We start from the raw sequence: 13,942 nt of genomic DNA on the forward strand, positions 1-13,942 counted from the left end.
CGAACCGGGAAAAATACGGGTTCGGTTACGGTTCAGGTAAATTTATTTTGTTCCGGTTCAGTTCCGGTTCGATCAATTCGATCCGCGAACCGGTTCGCGAACTGGTTCGGGGCGCTGAACCGGTTCGCGAACCGGTTCAGAAATTATAAATGACAAATTGCAGCATCAAAATAAACTACAAATAAAACATCTGAAATCAGCACATACGAAACGGGATACATCGTAGTGTAAGGCTCAGGGATTTCTACCAGGAATGGTTTCTTTATGTGCACTCAAAGGTTACCTCACCGACGTTTACGCATTCGGACTTCATCTAATTGGGTCCGACGCGGTAGCTGTAAAATCTGCGACCTCCTTACAAACCCACTTACAAGTAGAACTCGCTAACTATCCCGCCACCTTGGCGTATAAGCAATTGAAAGAACAGTGGGGAAAAAATACAGCTTTCTTTATTTGAACTAGCCTTCGGTAACTCAAATTAGACCCTTAAAGAAGTTTTCATTAAACAAGATACGGAATATGAAAAACACTTCACCGAACGCAACGCCAGAAGGACGTATCAGGATAAATATTAAAATAGAAGAGTTCGCTGTCTCACAAATATGTTAGCTTCTAAGTGCCTATACGAAACCGGATGCATTATTATCAAACTCCACAGCCTTTTCTTTTCTCATTCCGATGGAAGCAAGCTTCAAGAACTTGCGCGTTCTAGAAACGTGCTATGAAATGAGCACACAGCAGCATTTAGGATTTACGAGATTGTAGGAAAATAAAATCCCGTGACGCGATTTTTTTTTTTTTTTTTGCACAGCCTTCCAATTTTCTTTCTTCCGTGCAAGCCGCGACCAGCGCAATACTGGTTCCTATGTCAAGAATCATGGATGCAGCGTTTGTCAAGATTCATGGATGCAGCGTTTATATTCCTAAGACTGAGTGGAGAAGAAAAATATGTAAGCGAGGTGTGTGTCAGTTGACGGCACTTAAAAAACAAATGGCATTGATAGCACATTCATTGTCAACAGCGCGTGGCCGAACCGTTTGGACATGAGCCGGTAACCGTTATTTTTTTCCGGTTCAGCTCCGGTTCGGGTTCATCGCGATAACAACATAACGGTTCGGGTTCGGGTTCGGGTTCAGTTCCGGAAAAAATACCGGTTCGGTTCCGGTTTTCGGATCGGTTCGGTTCCGGTTCTCGGTTCGGTTCGGTTCCGGTTCGACACCCTGATATATATATATATATATAAATGCCGATGAATGAACCATACTTAATCCGATGCATCAAAGAATGAAAGTTTTTACGAACCCGCCGAAAACCGAAATAAACGGCAGTCAGGATATATATAACCCACACTGCTTTGAGCCTCTGCTAACACACAGAAAATGGAGACGTTTCGGGTACAATAGCAACTCCACCTAGATAAGAAGGCCAAAGTGCTGAGCTTTCAACGTCACCCTAAAGGTATTTTCACACGGCGGGCATGTCTTCGGACAAGTTCCGACGAAATTGGGGACGTCACTTTTTTTACGATTCGAAATTCGCCAAGTGCCAGACGAAAAAAAATATACAAAACTGAAGAGCTTGTCTGCAAACCACAGGAACGTATCGGGGGACGAGCCCGCCGACTGTTCAATGTTGTGTATCACGTGGGCAACGTCACAAAATAGGTCCGCGGACCTGTCGTACCACGTTTATCAAGATTTTAAACCCGTTTAACTGTCGGTTTTTGCTGTTGCGGCAAGGCCTGTGCCAGATCCGCGGTCTCGGCTAACTAATCGTGCCGAACTCTTCGCGCAACAAGTGAATCCACAAGTATTTTTTTTTTTTTTTTGACGGATCATTTTTAGTGTTTGTACCCTAGTGTACCCTAGTTACACGAATGCCGTTAGCTGTCATGGAGCCAAAGACAGTTGACTCAATCGCGATAGGGCAGAGTTTCACGGCGGCGCCTACTGTTATTGAGCCGCTAACGATCATTGAGTTAAACTGAGCTTGCCGACACAGTTAGCTGGTGGGGGTTCGCCCTAACCACCAATGGAACGGACGTCGCCTAAAGGGCCGCCCACACTAGCGAGAAAACGCGCCCGGCGCGCCGATAAATCGCTTAAGCGGGAAGATAAAGGGCGTGTCTCTGCACGCGCTCGTGGCGCTGACTGTGCTTCGGCGACATTTTGTTACTTGCCGCGATCGGCGTGCCACGCGCGTTTTCTCGCTAGTGTGGGCGGCCCTTAAGAATGGCGGCGTCCATTGCGTTGCCGCCGATGGCCAGCACCAGCGAAGCACTTACTATAGCGGAAGAATGGGGAAGGTATCTAGAAAGTAACGTAGCAGCGAATATTTCCGGAAGAGGTATGATTTGTGGCAAGAGCTGCCGCTAAAACGATCACGGCACGTCGCGAAGCCCATGCTCGGAGAGCGCGGCCACTGGAATGTCGGTGCCGATAAGACTATCGTTAGGTCTCTCTTGCCTAAATTCGTTTAAGCGTTCTGGTTTTCGTTTCTTTACTCTAAAAATAAAAAAGTTGATTATTTTGTATTAAGCGTTTATAATCAATGAAAAGTGAGCAAAAGAATTATTTTGCATCACTTAAAACAAAAAGGTAATATGACATCAATTTTGGTTTTGTTTCGGTTTCAACTGGGATCGAAAGTTGATTTCGGTTTTGTTTCGGTTTCAACTGGGATCGAAAGTTGAGATTGTTAGCGCATGCACCGTGTAACACTTAGTAACACCGGACAACTTAGTTAAACTCGATGACAGTTGGGAACTTCCAACAATCGTTGGCTGAATAATCGCTTCAACGACCCGTGTAACAAGGGCATTTTCTTGACTGTGTTTTATGTAATGGTTGACACTAATTGACACCCCATGCAATAACCAGGATTTTTTTTTCTTACGGGGGAGGGGAGGGGGGAGGGGGAGAGTGGGCTGGGAGGTTGGTATGTCCGGGTTTCGGGGTGCGAAGGGGAGAAGGAGGGGGTCAAAATGCACGTGAATATTATAAGGTCACGTGATGCGCACGTTCTTTGGTCCGAGGACGTTGTTCTCTTAATTGGTCCCCCGCGTGAATACACCTTTAGGCGGCGATCGCGAGGCACGGATTGGATGCGAATGTTGCGTCATCATTCGGCTGAAACCCGTCTCCAGTCTGTGAGGACCCGAGTTTCAGCCGAACGCTCTCGCAGCACTCTGGTCCAATTCTTGCCCCGCGTTCGGACCCTTAGGGCGATCTTGATAACTAAGCACTTCGGCCTTCTATCTGAAGTGCTGACTATACGGTGTGCAAATTCGTCTGCTCCCTTCACACCTCGTGCGTTTGTTTACCGCACGAGCTTGGCGGCCTCGTCATCGTGTGTTCCCTGCATGCCCGTTCTCTATTGGCGAATTCGCGTAGCTCTTTTTGCGCGCTCTTGAGCGCTCTTTCCAGAGCACGCGAGATCGGTGGCGGAAAGAGAGTGGAATAACGTGATTCCCCCCCCCCCCCCCCCCCCCCCCGGAAGTTCCGTCATGTTCGTCTTTCTTTATCTCCGCACACCATCTATAGACCTTTCCAATGATCGCGTTCTGTGGGCTGCCATCTTTGCCTGGTTCTGGAAGGCGTTCTGAGCAGGCACAGTTTAGTTCTACGTCACGCAGCCTATAGTTACTCAGCATTTTTCGCCTGGGCGATAAGCGCCGGAAAGGTCCACAGTCACCGGCAACCTAAGAAACGCAGGGCGCGGCGCGTCCCGCCCATCTTCTTATGGCTCCACAGCCAATGAGAATGCGGCATAAACCACTAAGAACGTCGATGAACCAATCACGAAGCAGGAACGCCTGAACAGAATGAGCCACACCCTGCGTTTCTTGGGAGCCCGCGTTTTCTCAGATCAGATGTGGGCAGTGCGCGTGCACTGTAACCAGATTCGCGCCAGGCAAGGCGTGTGCGCATGCGTCATACCAACAGCAGCGCCACCCCAGCGGTATGACGTCAGAACCCCCGTGTATAAAGGGAAATGTGCTCAAAAAGTAGCAAAAAAAAACTTTGCAACTCTTTCTTTTTTATACTGACTTGAAAGTATAGCGGGCTTAATTTTGTCGACAGAATAAATCTGCAAAGCTCTTTATGCTCCTCAAAAGAAGAAGAAGAAGAAAGAAAAAAACGACTCAGTTGGTGAAACCAAAAGGCGGCGGTAATTACCCGGATGAAGAGTTTTCTTCCGCTCTTAAGCCTAAAATATAACGGAGTAGCAGAGAATTACATTTGGCTCAAAGGGCTAACGACATTTTTCAGTTAGCAAGGCTTTAATAAGCCGCAGAATTTTAATTTTGAAATAAAGAAAAGGAAGCGTAGGTGGTGTACCTTTTAATAAAATACGCAACTCCAGCCCGTCGCTCGCCCTCTCGTGGACGCACGAAGAACCAGAGGAGTGGGGACTGGCGTCGCAGACGTTATAGCATAGATTGTCGGCCTTGGTGCTGCTGTTACAGCTGATCGGCGTGTTCGTGCATCGTGCAGTTTTAACGACCAAAAGCGAGTGCGTTGAAATGATAATTGTTTTGTTCCGCTTTGCTAGTTTTAAAACCAGCACGTTTATTTTCTTGAGGCATGTCAACATATCCGTCACCCCTGATATGCTTCTGCCCTGACCGCTTCGTATTGGCTTCGTGGTTTCGACAGTAGTGCGCCCCACCATTGAGATAGAATATAGTACCGTGTCTCCCTCTAGCGCGCTCATTCGCCCACTGAGATCGTAGCCTTCGTTGTTTGCCAAGCTACGGCCAAACAGAGTGTAGATTGGGTTTGCATAAGAAAGTTTTAGTATATCGTTCCGATTACTCTGATAACAATACCCGAAGCTCCTCCGCTGCCTTTGCGCATGCATCGTTATCGGGTATCGTTATCGAGGGTATCGAACCCATCTACCTAAACACTCTGTTGAACGGATCTGAACCAGTGATGAAGTTTCGCCATGTGAGTTCGTCTGCCGAGCAGCACGGCGGCTGTAAAGATCTGAGACGAAGAACATATAGGTATCACCCAAAAATAAGACTGGCTTTGTATACTTTACGATTATTAATGATCGCATTTGTTTTTAATTTTTAACGTGTCGCGTATATTGTTTTTCGAGGAGTATTCTTTAAAGCCGATTAAATTTCAGGCTGTCCAGTAGGATTGAATTGTATTGACCTTGGGGAAGATTAAGCGAAGTTGTTATAATACAATCTTGCTAGACTCTTTAATCCCCTTATTCCTCTCCCCCGAAAATGAAGTGGCAAAGCTGGACAAAATACCGCAGGTTAACCTCTTTGCCTTCCTTCTTGCCCATCCTCCCTTTTAGCGACATTGCCGACTGCCTAATTGCCAATATGTTGAAAAGTTTGACTAAATCAGATGATTATTTCTTTTCTGTGTGTGTTTTACCTAAAAGGTTCAAGGTTCATGAGATATTTTTACCGCTCGTTTTATATATAAAAGATTCAAGGAATCACGCTATAGCAATGTTCTTTTTTTTTATGGTTATAAACTTATATTATGTTTATTTGAGCTTCTGCGAAATACTAGCACCGTAAACTTCTCCAACTCGTGGCCATAATAATTAGTGCTCCTTGCCTCCTATTGTTCGTCGCGACCACACACCAGTGATGGCAATGCTTAGAGTGCGTAATGTTCTCCTCACATTGTTCCAGTTCTGCTATTTGAGTCACAGCACTAATGGGCCACGATGACGACGTAGTGTTCGCATATTCAACTCGCAAGTCGCGTACGGCCGTAACATGTCCCGAACAATTTCCTCCCGTAAAGATAAGGATAAAGCCGGAGAGGAAAAAAATCCCCAGCTTCTTTCTTCCCCAAACCAAAGGCGACATCCGATGCTAAAGCTTCGAAACACTTTCTTTGTTTTCCATTCTGCAATACTCTCATCATCATCCGCGGCTTTTCGTCACAGTGTGCGAAGAAGTGACAGAGATATATCTGTTACTTCATTACTCCTATGTTGTTTTTTTTCTGCATTTTCAATCTTTATTTACTCGGTCACACACACAACCCAGCCTTGTAGTCACCGACGTATGTAGGAAAGACAGCACACCGTATACACGTGAGTCAGCGTTCCTAAGATTATATTGAAACGTGCACCTTCACGTGCGTTGGGTTTCTTCACATCTGAGAGTCATCGATAAGTTGAGGACGGCAGGGAGGCGCCTTAATTGTCCGGCCTCCAGCTCGAGCTTCTTCCCTTCCACACCGCTTTGATGTCTCGTACACTTGGAGCCCACGCGCTGGGCCAAAGCAGGGCAGAAGGCATGACACCTTCCCCGCCAACCGCACAAGTTGGAGACGCTGCCGCCTGGCGAGAGCCAAGTGCACGCGCGCTTTGTCTGGCGCACCAGGCGTCACGGGGCCGCGCACGCACGAGCGCAGGTGAAGCTCTGGGTCTTCTGCCTGGAATAGGGAGTATTCACTGGCGGCCATATCTGTGTGCGCGAATGCTGAGCGCGTGCTGATGGCGAGCTCCCACAGTTCTTTTGCAACGTGCATTCCGCACCATCAAGAGTGCCGGTCTTAGCAGCCTATTGGTGTGAGCTCGTTCTGAGCATGCGCTATAAACAGCACCCACAAATATGGCGTCCAGTGAATACTCCCTATGGCTATGGCCTGGCACAACGCCGACGCCGCGAATACACCTGGGGGAGTCCCTGTAACAGTTATCGCTGTATAATTGTCCGTTCATATTTTCAAAATTCCGCATCGCAGAACACATTTATTTTTTGTCCCTCTTCCCTTGTTTTTCTACTTTTCGAGCGTTTGTGTGCGTGTGTATGTGTTTTCGTGCACGCGCGTGCGTGCGTGTGTGCGTGCGTGCGTGCGTGCGTGCGTGCGTGCGTGCGAGAGAGAGGAGTGGGGGAGGGGTTCGAGAGACACAAGACAGACGTTTTGCCGAATGTGTAACACGCATCATACTACTTATTATCACGCCAGGGAAGTTGCTTAGCACTCATGACCTCATTGCTATAAAAGGTGAATTTTTTTTAACGTCTAGTCTAATGAACGGGACAAATAGGAAAAAGTAGAAATGCGTCTCAAGTTACACAGCGGTTGTTGTGTTTTGCTCTGCACTCTAAAAAAGACCCCGTGCGTCTACTTTCCCGCACAACAGTCGGAGAGCCAATCACCGCAACTTACGGAGGCAGCTCAGCGAATGGCGATGCCGAAACATATTTAGACCAAAAAACGCAGTCTGAGTTGTAACATCAAGCAATGCAAAAGTGATGTTTTGCATTGCTTAATGTCACAACTCAAACTGCTTTTTTTAGGGTGTATGAAGAAATGCTTTGTTCAAGCACTGGGGCACTTCTCTCTAACCTGTTCCTGGAAATACCGCGAAAGAAGCCTTTTCTTTATTGCCGAAATAATAGCGCAACGGCGACTGAGTAACGTTCTTAGATGACGACATATTTCCAAACGGGCGATGTTTTATACGACCAAAACCAAGAACGTCCGGGTGATAAATTGGCTCTCGAGCCCTTTTGTAGACTAAATTGTCTCTGTAGAAAATTTTTTTTTTTCACGCAGGCTCATCTTTTTCACGAGAGTGGAGAGCAGAAAACGATGATGTATAGCTTCCCTGCAACCCTATAAAAGTTTTATGGGAGCGTCGCCTTTTTTAAACTTGTCAGGCGAGGACCAGACACTTAGGTACATATTCTGCGTTCGGGAACTACACGAAAAGAAACTGAGGGAAAGGAGGAGATGAGAGCATGATGCGACGTCAGAGCGCCGAGCTCTGATTGGAAGGATTAGTGGGTAGACGCAAAGCCTCGCTGCCTTTGCCTATATGCCGTGAAGCAAGGAATAAGAGGCGACGCACCGGCTCAAGCCAGCCAAAAAAGAACATCCCAAGTGAAGCCGGGAGTAGAGGCCGCAGTCGGAGGGAGCGCCTTTAAGGGTGCCCAAAGTCCGTCCAATAGCATCTTTTGGTTTTAGACATCGTTGGGGGCGCGTCCCTCTAAACTGAAAGTCTTCCTCACCCTCTCGTCTCTGGTGGCCGTGGTGTCACTTCCAGAAGCTTCCCAACTTCACGGGCTCTACCTACTGCTTCCCTTCGATCTGAGCGAACAACAGCGTCGTCTGCTCCTCGCGCAGACTGTGTGGCGTTCGAACGCCGAACAACGAACTCCGGCGTCTGGCGTTCAAACGCGCTACAGTGCACGAGGACCAGGTGGCGCTCTTGTTCCCTCTGATCGGAGGGAGAGAATGAGCAGAGACAAAGACAGCCAGCCTTTGTGTATACCCCCTAATCCTTCCAATCAGAGCTCGGCGTTCTGAAGTCACCGCAAGCTCGCATCTCCTCTTCTCTGTCGGTTTCTCTCCATATAGCAGTCGTTCCGGTGCGACGTTGGGGACTTTTAGCGAACCGTTACCGTGTTCCGCGTACCGAATTACCGGAGCCTTTGAAGCTTTTTTTTTAAAGAAACCACTTAACATAGGAAAAATAACATTTTGTTCGATCTAATTAGGAGCGAAACGTCTCAAAATAAATGTTCGTTCAGAAAAAAACTTTTTTTTTTTCTGCTTTATAGTAGTGCTACAATACGAATTTTTTTGATTTGCGGGCGACACTGAAATTGTCCCCCTGTGGGGTGGTGATGATTGCGTTAGTACCCAACTAGTGTGCGCTCCAAGCTTCAGTGAACTCAGAGCGCACATTAGTTGGGTACAAACGCTATTATCATCCCCCCACAGGGGTACAACTTCGGTTTCGCCCAGAAATAAAAAAAAAGTTCGGATTTTGAAATACGTATTGGGGGGGGGGGGGGGGTGCGATTTTTCATTTTGTTTTTGACAAAACATTCATTTTGAGGCGTGCCTGTCCTAACCAGGTAGGAAAAAAAGTGAAAGCTGCTTACAACTCCCTGTAACGCCGAATTAGAGCGCAGCTCTTGAGGAGGGGGAGGGAAGGGCACTGGGGGGGGTTAAACTAACCAGGGGGTGGTCACGTGACCCCCAATGCCGATGATGTCATCACTGAGGTCACTGATGACGTCATCATTGACGATCACGATGCGGGTACCGATGACGTCATTAGTGACGTCACTGATGACTTCACCAGTGATGATGACGATGACGATGCGAATGTCGGTGACGTCATCAGTGAATGTCGGTGACGTCATCAGTGACGTCGCTGACGTCACCGACATTCGCATCGTCATCGTCATCATCACTGGTGAAGTCATCAGTGACGTCACTAATGACGTCATCGGTACCCGCATCGTGATGATGACGATGACGATGCGGATGTCGGTAACGTCATCAGTGATGATGACGATGCGGATGCCGGTGACGTCATCAGTGATGATGACGATGACGATGCGGATGCCGGTGACGTCATCAGTGACGATGACGATGACGATGTGGATGCCGGTGACGACATCAGTGACGTCACTGATGACGTCATCAGTGATGATGACGATGACGATGCGGATGTCGGTAACGTCATCAGTGATGATGACGATGACGATGCGGATGCCGGTGACGTCATCAGTGATGATGACGATGACGATGTGGATGCCGGTGACGTCATCAGTGATGATGACGATGACGATGTGGATGCCGGTGACGTCATCAGTGACGATGACGTCATTGGGGGTCACGCGACATCGGCGGGGGTCACGTGACCTCAGGGGAGTCACGTGACTTCGGGGGGTCACGTGCCCCCCACGAGGTCACGTGACCCCGGTGGGGGGCTCGCGCGGCCCATGATGCACCGGGGTCACGTGACCTCGGGGGGTCACGTGCCCCCCCACGAGGTCACGTGACCCCGGTGGGGGGCTCGCGCGGTGCATTATGGGACATTTCCCATGATGCACCGCGCGGTTACGCCGACGGCGACGCCGACGCCGCTCAAGCCGGAAACGGGCCCCTAAGAGCTGCGCTCTAAAAAAACATGTTCTCCTAGGTTTAGTGGTTTCTTAGGCGCACGCCCGGGTGATACCTTGACCGTGGGGCGCGCGCTTAAAAACATGCTTCAAAGGCTCCGGTAGAGAGGTACGCGGAACGCGGTAACGGTTTGCTGAAAGTCCCTAATAAATGGCCACGAACGAGGACCTGAATGTTGTTGACGGACTGATTATTATTATTATAGAGCGCGGTCGACTGACATAATCCTGGTATCTAATTCGAAAGTTTGATTTGGTTCACTGGATTGGGCTTTGCGAATGCATCACGGTAACAAAAGCAGAATGTTTCGTGAAAAAGCGAAGAAAAAGAAATAGTCTGTCCATTTTCCAAGATTTCACAGCGAAAATATCACTTCTCTTGCTCCCTGCGTTGAAATGCTAGATGTTTCCTCTTCTTTTTGACCCTCCCCCCCCCCCCTCTCAAGGAATCGACAATCCTAAAGCTAAAGCGCGAACACATTAAAGTAACCTACAGCATTTTCTTGAATGTAGTTTCTGACCCGAAGCGTGCAGTCGGCACCTGGTTGCATACTCCGCACGGAAAATATACTTATGCACAGCGCACCTTTAAAATTATATTAGCGCCAAACAAGCTTTTAGCACAAAGATATCTTCATCCACATAGCATGACCTTTCTGAAATTCGTCACGGCTCGTCAAACGAACGATCTTGAAAAAAGAATCCTTGTATAGTCTACACTTGTAAATAGTTCTCAGCGCGAAAACTTCTCAAATTTAAACAATTACAGGACGCGGACCACAACTCGGCAAATACGGTAACTGACCGGTTGGAACTTTTTTATTGCTTTAGTTGCATTTAATTAACTGAAGGCGTTTTGTTGTTGTTGTTGTTTTCTTAAAGCAATGTCGTGTAAGGCATCTCTGTACATCATTGCTTTACTGATATATGAACGGTTCAGAGTGTTTGCGATATCTATACAGAGAAAGGAGAACGTTACTGGTTGTGGCCATTAAGCCGCGATCTCACTGCTTATACCATCGTAGAAAAAACAATCTGCAAAAAAATCCTAACACAGGTGACCACGAGATCCGTGCTTCGAATGCCGCATGGCAATGAGTTCAAGGAGAAAAGTTGTCACGCGGCATTCGAACCGCGGATATTGCGGTGACTCATATTTGGAGACTGTCTTTTTGTATGATGTATGGGCAATATAATCCCGGCTTAACATAGCGTGGGTTATACGTTTTTGGTCTAATATATCGCTGCCGCTGTCTTTTTTACGGTGCGGCCGTAAAGTGAGCGTACGTGTTCCGGGTCCCCGTGGCCTCCAGTTTTATTGGGCACAAGAGCAGACCGCGTCGAGACGGCGAGACATCCCATCCTTTACTCAGACATTATCCGGAATATCCCCGGAACTACTCAAGAAGCTAACTAGCACAAGTGCCATTATGTTCTTTAACGACCGTCACAGAAATATGAGATTCAATATCCGCTGTTATTCCGCGTATAAGTTCGTTTGTAAACCGTAATATAGACTTCCGTCTGCGTTATAAGACCCGTATCCCGGCCTCCCAGTAAGCGAAATTGTTAGGCGTTCGCGAAACTTGGAAGTGATCAAGTCACGGGGGGTCCCTTGATAAGATCGGTAAATGTATACGATATTGTACCAGAATTCAATACATGGCTTGCACGTGACATCGCCGTATTATGCGTGTGGTCATTCCTGCTTGTTTTTGCTGAGAAAAATAAATTTAGGGGGGGGGGGCGAAATATGTGCCCTCAAGGGTAGGCGTTCAGCAGCAAGACCATAACAATGGCCGTTGGTGAGACGTTAGCGCAATCCATGTATCGATGAAGTCACGGCTGACCAGTCTTCAAGGTAGTGCGGGCCAAATTTCAGGTTCGACAGACGCGTCAATTTGGCATTTTAGCGATGCCAGAATAATGGGAAATTCCTTCGGTGAATTTGGAGCGGTTTCGGACTACCTTTTGTTTGGTGTCTTCTAGGGCGTAGAGTTCCTGTATAGGCTCCCTACGGGAGCCAGAGTTGCGCGTCTGTTTTCCACGTGCCGCCGCGCCGCTATTCGCCGAGATCCGATCACGTGAGGAGCCGGATCCAGTGCCGTGCAGGAAAGTAGACGTTGCACCCCTGCTTTTGAGCGCGCCGCGCGCCTCGAACGCGCGGCGCCGCTATTCGCCGAATTCAGTGACGTGACTAGCGGGATCAACATGCCATGCAGGAAAGACGGCGCTACGGAGATGAGCGCGCAACTCTGGCTTCCGTAGGGAGCCTATACAGGAACTCTACTTGGGCGTGCAAGTGCGGGCTCTCATCTGCCGCACTAAAGGCTCGAGCGTCGAGCGCTTTTGGATAGTCCCTAATCTACCAAGGGAATTCCAGATAACAGAAAAAAGAGTTTCGTATCAGCGTCAGAATTTTTTATAAAATAAAAATAAAAGAAGATACTATCACGCAAAGTACGATCGTTCTTCCAAAATGTGTTTTCGGAGATTTGCTTTTAGTCGACGTACTTTATAAGCTTTGCCCTTTTTTTTAAAGAATAGTTGTAGGTGTTTTTTAAGAAACGTGTGCTCTCGCAGAATGCTTTCGCGAAATGTATCCTTTCCCTCGCGAACATGGCCGTCTTGACGTCTCCAGCACTTACGCGCTGCCTCTCTTGCGCGATAGTCGCGGTCCTGCGCCCATTGTTGTTCTCCTGCCGCTGCGGCCCTCCGTCTCCTCTGCTCAGCGCGGCCCGCTTGCCACCCCCGCCCCTCGGACAAAGAGCGAATATTGCGGATAATGCGTGGTCTGGCCGTGCCTGAGAGAGTGAGCAAGCGTCGTCGTTTCTATCGTTCCCTGGAGTCCAGCTTTGAGACAGTTAGTATCCGCAGTTCTAGACTTTGGTGTGGGAATGTGATTGAAATTTCGCGAGGTGTCGGAAATAAAAATAATAATAAAACGCGTTTGTGCTGTGAGACAGAATGACAACTTTACGTCAATGCCAACTGTGCGTCAATGACCATTTGTGACTATGTCAGCTTGGCGTATAGTAATGTTTCCACGAATCCATTTCAAGCCCCATTAGCCTGCGATATAAGCGCCGGTTCCCAGCACTTTCCTTCTCCGGAATCTATGGACGGCGCCTTGGAGTCAATCTCCCCGCCATTTTAGGTATTACCCACTTTCCGAGCCATTTCTATTCATTACCGTGGGCTCATTTAGAGAGATTTACGGGAACGTGCGCGTTCCTCGGGAGTCAAGCCTCATTGACACTCAGCTCAGCCGATGTTGACGACGTAGAGATAAAGCTGTGGTTGTTCTATTGCAATTCAATGACCAATATGTTCTGATTTCCGAGTTTAATAGTGCGTTTGTTGTTGTTGTTTTTGTGTCATTCGTGGTCTGCATAGCATGCATCGTGAAGGTTATGGTCCCTTTTTATATCTGGATATTAATTATTAATTGAGAAATATGATATGGTTGTGACACCTGAAATAAATAATCGCAGTTAGGTACTACTTATGAGCCATATATTTATCGTATAACGGTTGAATGTTATTTCTAGAGCATTCTGCATAACAAGAACATCTAGCAGAATGCTGATCAAATGGAATACATACCTGCAGGTCTACTCGTATGCAGACAGCGCGAGACATTCAATCTTTTGTTTTCTATTGCACTCCATCTCACAGGTGATGTGCACCGCAAGCGCAAAGAACAAAGCTCTCTTTGGACGCGCACTCGCACAAAGCACTGCCCGATGTCAAGAACTCGCGTTCGCGGCAAGGCCGAGGACTCCTCAGACGTCATACTCTCGCAGACATTATGAGCTGAAACAGTCCTCCATCTTCCTCTGGAGTACTTGCCGGTTTCTGAAAACGTTTTAGTCCAAACTAGCGATATAAGGCGAGGTTGAGGGGTCATTCTTTTTTAAATATATAGCGAATTGAGAAATAATCAATCATGGGGCACCACCGACGCAGAAAGATGCGGTATCAGATCGTATCGTTCGCCGGAGCATGCACCTACAAAGCTACCA

Source organism: Ixodes scapularis, unplaced genomic scaffold (genome assembly GCF_016920785.2).
Source record: "Ixodes scapularis isolate PalLabHiFi unplaced genomic scaffold, ASM1692078v2 PGA_scaffold1__304_contigs__length_218370807, whole genome shotgun sequence".
Taxonomy (NCBI): domain Eukaryota; kingdom Metazoa; phylum Arthropoda; class Arachnida; order Ixodida; family Ixodidae; genus Ixodes; species Ixodes scapularis.